The 10,633-nt window shown below is 44.1% G+C and overlaps 1 protein-coding gene across 1 annotated transcript in view; it reads left to right on the top strand.

Moving 5' to 3' along the window:
- Positions 1-3,602: 3,602 nt before the first annotated feature.
- Positions 3,603-10,633, top strand: part of ches1 (checkpoint suppressor 1) — a 200,550-nt gene continuing 193,519 nt past the window's right edge. Inside the window, exon 1 of the mRNA XM_079571824.1 lies at positions 3,603-3,678. The gene's annotated coding sequence lies outside the window, so the exon portion shown is untranslated. The remainder of the gene's footprint in view (positions 3,679-10,633) is intronic.

Raw genomic sequence — 10,633 nt, 5'->3', positions numbered from 1 at the left:
CCTTGGTCATAACTATAGGATCTCCTTGGTCATAACTAAAGGATCTCCTTGGCCATAACTACAGGATCTCCTTGGTCATAACTATAGGATCTCCTTGGCCATAACTATAGGATCTCCTCAGCCATAACTATAGGATCTCCTTGGCCATAACTATAGGATCTCCTCAGCCATAACTATAGGATCTCCTTGGCCATAACTACAGGATCTCCTTGGCCATAACTATAGGATCTCCTCGGCCATAACTATAGGATCTCCTTGACCATAACTATAGGATCTCCTTGGTCATAACTATAGGATCTCCTCAGCCATAACTACAGGATCTCCTTGGTCATAACTATAGGATCTCCTCAGCCATAACTACAGGATCTCCTTGGCCATAACTATAGGATCCCCTTAGCCATAACTACAGGATCTCCTCGGCCATAACTATAGGATCTCCTCAGCCATAACTATATGATCTCCTTGGTCATAACTATAGGATCTCCTCAGCCATAACTATAGGATCCCCTTAGCCATAACTACAGGATCTCCTCGGCCATAACTATAGGATCTCCTTGGTCATAACTATAGGATCTCCTTGGTCATAACTATAGGATCTCCTTAGCCATAACTATAGGATCTCCTTAGCCATAACTATAGGATCTCCTTGGCCATAACTATAGGATCTCCTTAGCCATAACTATAGGATCTCCTCGGCCATAACTATAGGATCTCCTTAGCCATAACTATAGGATCTCCTTGGTCATAACTATAGGATCTCCTTAGTCATAACTATAGGATCTCCTTGGTCATAACTATAGGATCTCCTTGGTCATAACTATAGGATCTCCTTAGTCATAACTATAGGATCTCCTTAGTCATAACTATAGGATCTCCTTGGTCATAACTATAGGATCTCCTTGGTCATAACTATAGGATCTCCTTGGCCATAACTATAGGATCTCCTTGGTCATAACTATAGAATCTCCTTGGCCATAACTATAGGATCTCCTTGGCCATAACTATAGGATCTCCTCAGCCATAACTATAGGATCTCCTTAGCCATAACTATAGGATCTCCTCAGCCATAACTATAGGATCTCCTCAGCCATAACTATAGGATCTCCTTAGCCATAACTATAGGATCTCCTCAGCCATAACTATAGGATCTCCTCGGCCATAACTATAGGATCTCCTCGGCCATAACTATAGGATCTCCTCGGCCATAACTATAGGATCTCCTCGGCCATAACTATAGGATCTCCTTAGCCATAACTATAGGATCTCCTTGGTCATAACTATAGGATCTCCTTGGTCATAACTATAGGATCTCCTTGGTCATAACTATAGGATCTCCTTGGTCATAACTATAGGATCTCCTCAGCCATAACTATAGGATCTCCTTGGTCATAACTATAGGATCTCCTTGGTCATAACTATAGGATCTCCTTGACCATAACTATAGGATCTCCTCGGTCACAACTATAGGATCTCCTTGGTCATAACTATAGGATCTCCTTGGTCATAACTATAGGATCTCCTTGGCCATAACTATAGGATCTCCTCGGCCATAACTATAGGATCTCCTCAGCCATAACTACAGGATCTCCTCAGCCATAACTACAGGATCTCCTCGGCCATAACTATAGGATCTCCTCGGCCATAACTATAGGATCTCCTTAGCCATAACTATAGGATCTCCTCGGCCATAACTATAGGATCTCCTTGGTCATAACTATAGGATCTCCTTGGTCATAACTAAAGGATCTCCTTGGTCATAACTATAGGATCTCCTTGATCATAACTATAGGATCTCCTTGGCCATAACTATAGGATCTCCTCGGCCATAACTACAGGATCTCCTCAGCCATAACTATAGGATCTCCTTGGCCATAACTATAGGATCTCCTCGGCCATAACTACAGGATCTCCTCAGCCATAACTATAGGATCTCCTTGGCCATAACTATAGGATCTCCTCGGCCATAACTACAGGATCTCCTTGGCCATAACTATAAGATCTCCTTGGCCATAACTATAGGATCTCCTTAGCCATAACTATAAGATCTCCTTGGCCATAACTATAAGATCTCCTCGGCCATAACTATAAGATCTCCTCGGCCATAACTATAGGATCTCCTCAGCCATAACTAAAGGATCTCCTTAGCCATAACTATAAGATCTCCTCGGCCATAACTATAAGATCTCCTCGGCCATAACTATAGGATCTCCTCAGCCATAACTATAGGATCTCCTTGGTCATAACTATAAGATCTCCTCGGCCATAACTATAAGATCTCCTCGGCCATAACTATAGGATCTCCTCAGCCATAACTAAAGGATCTCCTTGGCCATAACTATAGGATCTCCTTAGCCATAACTATAGGATCTCCTTGGCCATAACTATAAGATCTCCTTGGCCATAACTATAGGATCTCCTTGGCCATAACTATAGGATCTCCTCAGCCATAACTATAAGATCTCCTTGGCCATAACTATAAGATCTCCTTGGCCATAACTATAGGATCTCCTTGGCCATAACTATAAGATCTCCTTGGCCATAACTATAGGATCTCCTTGGTCATAACTATAGGATCTCCTTAGCCATAACTATAGGATCTCCTTGGCCATAACTATAAGATCTCCTTGGCCATAACTATAGGATCTCCTTGGCCATAACTATAAGATCTCCTTAGCCATAACTATAGGATCTCCTCGGCCATAACTATAGGATCTCCTTAGCCATAACTATAGGATCTCCTTAGCCATAACTATAGGATCTCCTTGGCCATAACTATAAGATCTCCTTAGCCATAACTATAGGATCTCCTCGGCCATAACTATAAGATCTCCTTGGCCATAACTATAGGATCTCCTTGGCCATAACTATAGGATCTCCTTAGCCATAACTATAGGATCTCCTCGGCCATAACTATAGGATCTCCTTAGCCATAACTATAAGATCTCCTCGGCCATAACTATAGGATCTCCTTAGCCATAACTATAGGATCTCCTTAGCCATAACTATAGGATCTCCTTGGCCATACACGATCTTTGCGCGCGCCTTCCGTCCACAACAACATTCTTTCAGTGGAAACGGGCCGACGTTAGGACCCGGGGCGCGCGCCGGGGGAAGTCCTCTCTTCTGCTGCTGGCGGGGCAAGGCACACGGAGCGCGCGCGCACACACACACACACACACACACGCGCGCACTCACAAACATACACAGACGCACGCACGCACGCTCACGCACGCCGTAGCTCTTCCCCGACAGTGAAGAGCGCGCGGAGAGAGCGAGCCGCCGAGCCGTAAACAGAGCGGAGAGAGAGAGAGGGAGAGCATAGGAACGCGGCAGCGGCAGCAGCAGCGGCGGCGGCGGCGAGGGCTCGTGTCTGTGTGGCGGCGGCGGTGCGCGTGCGTGCGTATGCGTGGAACTACGTAGGCTCTCCCCGGACTCGGCTTGCTGGAAACGAACGCCTGGCGCGGGTCGGACATGGAGGGGCTCCGGGAAACCGCTGGGAAGTGATATCGCTGCGACGCGTCCGAAGAGCAAGCCAGAGAGAGAGAGCGCGCGGCGCGAGAGGATACGGATTTTGGGGGAAACGGTGGGAGAGAGAGGAAGCGAGGACGGACGGACGGACGAGGAGGCGCGCGCGAGGAGAAGTCCGAGAGAAGGGGCTCGTCGGGAGGATATTCTAAGGTGACTTTCTGGGGGTTCGGGGGGGGGGGGGGGGGTTGATGCATGCTCGTGTGGCTCGTGTGGCTCGTGCGTTCCAAGTGTGCGCAAACGCCTATAGACTTGCCCCGATGTATGTTACGTCCCCCCGCGTGCACTGCTATGCGCTGCTGGTGCCAAAAGGAGGGGGACGGAAGTGTGCGCGCGAGTGACCGAGCTGGAGTGAAGGGTTCCAGAGGAGAAGGGGAAATTATGAATGGTTGTGCGCTCAAGTTGAAGCAGACACTCCGGTAAAGTTGTTTTGCCTGGAGAGAGAGAGAGAGAGAGAGCGCGCGCGAGAGGGAGAGAGGGAGAGAGAAAGGAAGGAAAAAAGACGCAACGTTTCAGGGAATTTCCGCCGAACCAGAGTTCCCCTCACACAGGTCGTGAAGGCGCGGGCAGCGGGCAGATCTGACGCGACGCACAGCAACAGAGAGCGTGCGAGAGGGAGAGAGCGTGGCACGCGGGGCTGGAGCGCGAGCACATTGGATTACACAGCCCAGTGCCCCCCCTCGGAAACAGCTGGGAGACTGCGAGCGAGCGCACGTGCAGCAGCCCTTGTTTGCCTTTTATCTGTGAGAGAAGCCCCTTAGACTTCTGGGTAAATGTGCATGTGCAGAGGAGAGAATGTTTTCAGATGTGGCGTGTCTGAGACGGGGGGGGGGAGGAGAAGGGAGGGAGGGAGTGAGTGGAGCATGGTTGGAAGGAAGGGAGGATCAGATGGAGAGGGGAGGGAGTGAAGGAGGTGATAGGAAGCAGAGTGCAGGGGGGGGGGTTGTAGAGACTGGGGAGGCTGAGTGCTGCCTCATTCATAATTCACCTCCGTGGCAAACGTTCATTCACATATTGACCCCCCATGGCTGCGCTCAATGTGAGTTCTTGGCCCTCCACCCCGGCCCGTCTCTCAATGGACACTCCCGTGGAGAGACACTCGGTCAGAGCCAGACACGGTTCCTCTTCCCGGCTCTCCGGACGGTCGGAGTGCTGAGCGTTCGCTGCCGTTTCATCAGGCTTTGAACGCGGCACAAGTGATTTGAAATGTTTGTTTGTCGCTGAAGGTGTAGCAGCCAGAGAGGATTATGTTCAGGAGCTGATGAGTGAGTAAGAAAGTTTCCACTCCGGTGCTCTGGCCTGTCAGAAGTGAAGTCCTCCGCTCTCTCCACTGTCTCCAGCTGGTGGACTTTAAGGTCCTGATGTTTGTGTTCAAGGCCGTCGATGGTCTGGCCCCGGCCGACCTTAGCATCGGTCTACGAACCAGCCAGAACTCTTCCTCCTCTGAACACACCTCCCTCGTCACTCCCAAACACACAAAGTTTGGAGGCCGGTCATTCGCCGTGGAACGCACTTCCGGTCCAGCCTCGAAACATCGCTGAGCCGAGTGTTTTTAAATCACACATCCTTTCAGAAAAGCTTTCGATCCAGAGCCACCGACTCCACTGCTGCTTTTATGTGTTGTTGTTTTTATTGTCGTCTACTGTGATTCTTGTTTTTATCCTGGAAAGCGCTCTGGGCACCTTCTGGTTGTTGTCGGGCGCTAAACAAATAACATTTGATTGATCGAAGTCAAGGGATGGAAACCTTTTTATCGACAAAACATCCAAATCACGCTGCCTCCATGTGACACACTGTTTTCAATTGTCATTTTGGGGATTTGTCTGGCTTGAGCTGTAGTTTTGTTCCTGCACTACAAAAAGTAAATATCAAGCATTGTCTTAAATGAGTTGAACTGAGGAAATGTTTCTTGTTTTGAGCGGTTTTCACTCATTTAGACACTTTTCCTGATCGGACCGAGTTTCCTTTGCTTGTTTGAGGACATTTCAGACCAGTTCTAGGGTAAATCTCGCTTGAAATAAGAAAGTAAAACTGCCAATGAGATAAGACCAATTTTCTTTCCCCATTGGCAAAGAAAATGACCTGAAATAAGGACGAAATGTATCGAAACGAGTCAGAAACATCTCAGAACAAGTGAAATAATCCAGGACAAATGCCCAACAACTTCTTAACCAGTCAAAACAACTAAAATTTGGATTATTGTGCTCAAATTGAGATGTTTATGCTGATCTAGTTAATTACTTTTTGCAGTGCATGTTTTTGCATTTTTTTTGGTCATTTTTTTGTAGTTTTTGGTCATATTTTTGTAGTTTTTTTGTCATATTTTTGTAGTTTTTTGTCATATTTTTGTAGTTTTTTTGTCATATTTTTGTAGTTTTTTTGTCATATTTTTGTCATTTTTTTTGTCATATTTTTGTAGTTTTTTGTCATTTTTTTGTAGTTTTTTTGTCATATTTTTGTCATTTTTTTGTCATATTTTTGTAGTTTTTTTGTCATATTTTTGTCATTTTTTTTGTCATATTTTTGTAGTTTTTGTCATATTTTTGTATTTTTTTGTCATATTTTTGTAGGTTTTTGTCATATTTTTGTAGTTTTTTGTCATTTTTGCAGTTTTTGTGGTCATTTTTTTTTTTTACTTTTTAGTCACACTACAAAAAGTAAATATCAAGCATTGTCTTAAATGACTTGAATTGAGGAAATGTTTCTTGTTTTGAGCGGTTTTCACTCATTTAGACACTTTTCCTGATCGGACCGAGTTTGCTTTGCTTGTTCGAGGACATTTCAGACCAGTTCTAGGGTAAATCTCGCTTGAAATAACAAAGTAAAATTGCCAATGAGATAAGAACAATTTTCTTTCCCCATTGGCAAAGAAAATGAGCTGAAATAAGGACGAAACGTATCGAAACGAGTCAGAAACATCTCAGAACAAGTGAAATAATCCAGGACAAATGCACAACAACTTCTTAACTCGTCAAAACAACTAAAATTTGGATTATTGTGCTCAAATTGAGATGTTTTTACTGATCTAGTTAAATACTTTTTGAAGTGTGGGTAGCAGCTTTAAACCCCATCGCTCAATCCTGGTGATCCTCAGGAAGGGCATCAGGAGAAGCTCTTTCTACACGAGCGCACGATCCTCTCCAGATTCCCACACCGGTCTTGGACATAGTGTTTCTGTAAAGTAGCGCTAAGAGAGTCATTAGACGGCGGCCGTTCTTCATTGAGCGCTGTCTGATGTGTGTAAATTGAATATTGAACCCCAGACTCCACCCCAGACACCGGCCTAATGTAAACGTCTAAATCGCCGGGTTATTGCCAGGCGCGCCGCTGTTGTTGGTCGGATTCCCTCGGCCCCGCTCCCTAATGGATCTATAATTCATGTATGAATGAATAGAAAAGGAGGATTTCACTTTCTTCTTCGCCGGACTATAATATACTCCCTATAAACAGTGTAAAACGGCTCCTTTGATATCTGATTGCACAAAGCGGTGGGGGAGCCGAGGCCCATATGGCGCTGGGTGTCCGCGCTGTACATCGCACGAAGACGAGCGACGAGAATATCCTGTAGAGCAGGCGTCTCAGACATGCGGCCCGGGGGCCAAATGCGGCCCGCGAGGTAATTTTTTGCGGCCCGTGAGATAATTGCTTATTTATATTATATGCGGCCCGCCGGTAAATTGCATTAAACACGTTAGAACTACATTTCCCAGGAGAATGTCAACATCAGACGGGGAAGGGAGATGCGGCGCTTCTGCAGACGACTTATCAACTTTTTTCAACAAAAAAACAGACTAAAAGCAGCGACTGAGAGAGAGGAGCTTCTGAAACAGATGGAGACGTCAGAACATGAGGAGAAACTTCAGTTGTGCAGCTAAACATGTGCTGGAAAAGTTTCAGCTCTGCAACAGGACAAAAAGCACCTTTATTCAATTCAATTCATCTTTTTTATTTGAGCATCTGAGCTCCACAAAGTTCTTCATAGGAACAGAGTTCAGCACAGTAATTCAGCAAAAGAGAGATACATGCATAGGTGAATAGCCAAATAGATAAATAGCCAAATAGATAAATAAATAACGTGGATATGATGCTCAAAAGGAGTAGGCAGAAGCTTCAGCTTGTTAGAGCCTACCCCCTTTCGTACTTAAGAAATAGATACATTCATTTACTATGCACAAAGAAGATATGACATAAAGTCATTTTATCATATTCCAGTGACTTTACCATCATCAATATTTATGTTACAACATTCTGCTGGTTCAAAGACAGGGAAAGAAAACTCAATAATTACAAATACCCATCACTGCCAAAAACAACGAGTCACCAATCTTAAGTTGAACATTTGTTCCTTGTTGTTTTTTGTTTTTAGTTAAGTACTTTTAGTGGACACAATATTATTGATTATATTAATTACGACCACATTATATGATTGATTAATAAATGTAATTTATTTGATATTTTATGCTATTATATCATTATTGGTTAATTTATTATCCTATTATTTTATTATTATTGTTGCTATTAATTCATAATCAGTCACTTCATTGTCACCATCTACACCATCTTTATGACATTGTAAATCGAATACATTGTATTAGTGTTTAAAAGAGTCACAACAGTAAAGTGAGGAGCCTTTTCTCTCAGAGCTACATCATCATGTCAATAAATATAATCTTTATTAAGGACACATGATCCATAGTTAAATAAAAAATAGAGAATATGGAAATGTATTCAAACACTACAAATAACTACAGCAACATTGACAGTAAAAAATATAAACCATATCAGCTCTCTAACTGTCGGTCACACAAAGGCCTGAGGTCAGTGAAGCTTAAACATGTGCAGATAGGTAATGTACAGGGTATTTTAAGTTATATTATAGCAAACAATTAAAAGTTGCTAAATCATAATTGACTTAATATAAAAGGCTGTTGCGGCCCCCGACCATCACTGGGTTCACATTTTTGGCCCCCAGTCCAAATGAGTTTGAGACCCCTGCTGTAGAATGAGGACGCCAGGTGCTGCGACGACAGGAGGGGCATAGACGGGCTGTCACTATGTGCGTTTTGTGGAAGAAAACCTCAAAAGTCGGTAGTTCTCGATCAGCCACGCATGCACATCATCAGGTTACGGTATTGTCCCAACAGATAAGAAACAAAAACGGTCCTAAACTGCACATCGAAAGGCCCACAAACAACACTGTAGTTCCTGATCTTGCAGTGAGGATGCCTGTAGGTTGGTTTGCTTCCCTTTGCTTTAGGGCTGCAACTAACGATCATTTTGGTAATCGATTAATCGACCGATTATTTTTACGATGAATCGATTAATCGCTTGGCTGTGAAAGGTGCATGGAAATTGTATTTTTTTTCCATTTTTTTTATCACATAAAGCTAAAGTGGCGCCGCTTGAGGACACGTGGATGGAGTAAACTTAAAGTAAACGTTTGTGGGAGGCTCTTTGTGCTAATTCTGCTTTGATTGGACGAGACAAAGACAGATATTTATGAAATTTACGATGTACAAAACGCTGCAGACCCTCACTTTAAAAACAAAGTAGGTTTTCATCCAAAATACACAATTGTCATGTCTTTTTTGCTCAAATTAAGTCTGTGTTTACTAGAAAACGATTAATCGATTACTGGAATAGTTGACAACTATTTTAGTAATCGATTAGTTGTCGATTAATCGATTAGTTGTTTCAGCCCTACTTTGCTTAGACCTGGTTGAGTCTCTTTATCCCACTTTTGTCAGTTCTCAAGTTCATTTTTGCTCCTTAAAGTTCTGTTTGGGAAGGTCGTCTAACAAAACGACTCTGAAAAAACCTGTGGTAAGTGCTGGAAAGCCAGATCCGATGGTTAAAACCAGTCCTACTTCCACAACTCCAGCCCAGCAGTTGCCGTGTTTGATCATGCCTTCATGTGAAACAGTCAAATGGATCAAATCTCTACTGTTACGTCTTGCTAAAGTGGCCCGACGTGCCCATGATGGAAACTGCTGGGCCACATTCACGTGTAAAACCTCCCCCTGTGTGCCGGCGCTCGGGATAATGCCTCTCCTTCCTCCGCCGTTCGAGAGCTGAGTGGAGCTCGATCCCAGCAGCGCACTAAATATAGTTAAACTAATTAGGCAGCCTTCACACCCACCGAAAAAGAGAACCATCAAAGCATCATTAACTACCTCCAAGCCCTCGTGTCTAAACCCAAGCTTTACTTTCTTTTCCCCCCGCTGTGTCAAAGGCGGGAACGCTGTACGACGGACGCTGGGAAGAGTGGACGACGTCACATTGTTTTTGAGCTTTTGACAGATTGGGACCTGTTGCTTTTCGGACTAAGTAAGTCCTATGTAAATGCACAAAAGGGTAACATTGCAAGTGCTGATCGAGCTGGAGTTCACTGAAGAGGCAACCTTGCTATATGGTCGAAAAGGAGGATTCAACCGGCCTTAAAGGAATAGGCCACCGTTTTTACATACTGAGATACCGCATACTGAAGCGTACACAGGGGAAGGGCCGTAGATCGGTGGTTTGTGCCGCAAAACCTTTGACTAGCAGAGGTTTAAATTGCGCCCACACCTTTATTTCTGCTCAAAACCTTCATGCAGCTCAGTCTCACAGTAAAAGGTTAGTTGTTTGGTTAGAATTGTGTAGAATTATTACATTTCAAATAAAAAGGACTATCTCTGACAATGTGTCCTGATTCAGCACGAAGGCAGAGGGCCACCAAAAATTGGTCTGAGGGCCGCATTTGGACACCCCTGTTCTAAGCGGATAAAAGGGGGGACTATATTGTAAGGAGTAATAATACCAGGAGTGGTTTGGCATCCGCACAGTAAAGTGAAGATTACAGCGCGGATTTCAAACTACTCCTGGTATTATTACGCCTTACAATATAGTCCCCCCTTTTATCCGCTTAGAAAATCCACATTGTTTAATTGTGTGTAATTATACTTTGTAGTGGAACACTTCACGTAACCATATTTAAATAGGGAAAACGTGGAAGAGCTTGGTAGCTTCTATCTCGACCTGTTTTGGAGCTATAGAGGAGAGAGGGAGAGGCTAAATGCTAACGCCGTCTGCGCTGTGTTTACGTGACTGAAAATTAAACAAAAAATGT

Source organism: Gobius niger (genome assembly GCF_951799975.1).
Source record: "Gobius niger genome assembly, chromosome: 15".
In the NCBI taxonomy this organism is placed as follows: domain Eukaryota; kingdom Metazoa; phylum Chordata; class Actinopteri; order Gobiiformes; family Gobiidae; genus Gobius; species Gobius niger.
The sequence above is the reverse complement of the archived record's forward strand: the minus strand, read 5'-3'. Positions and strand labels throughout refer to the sequence as shown.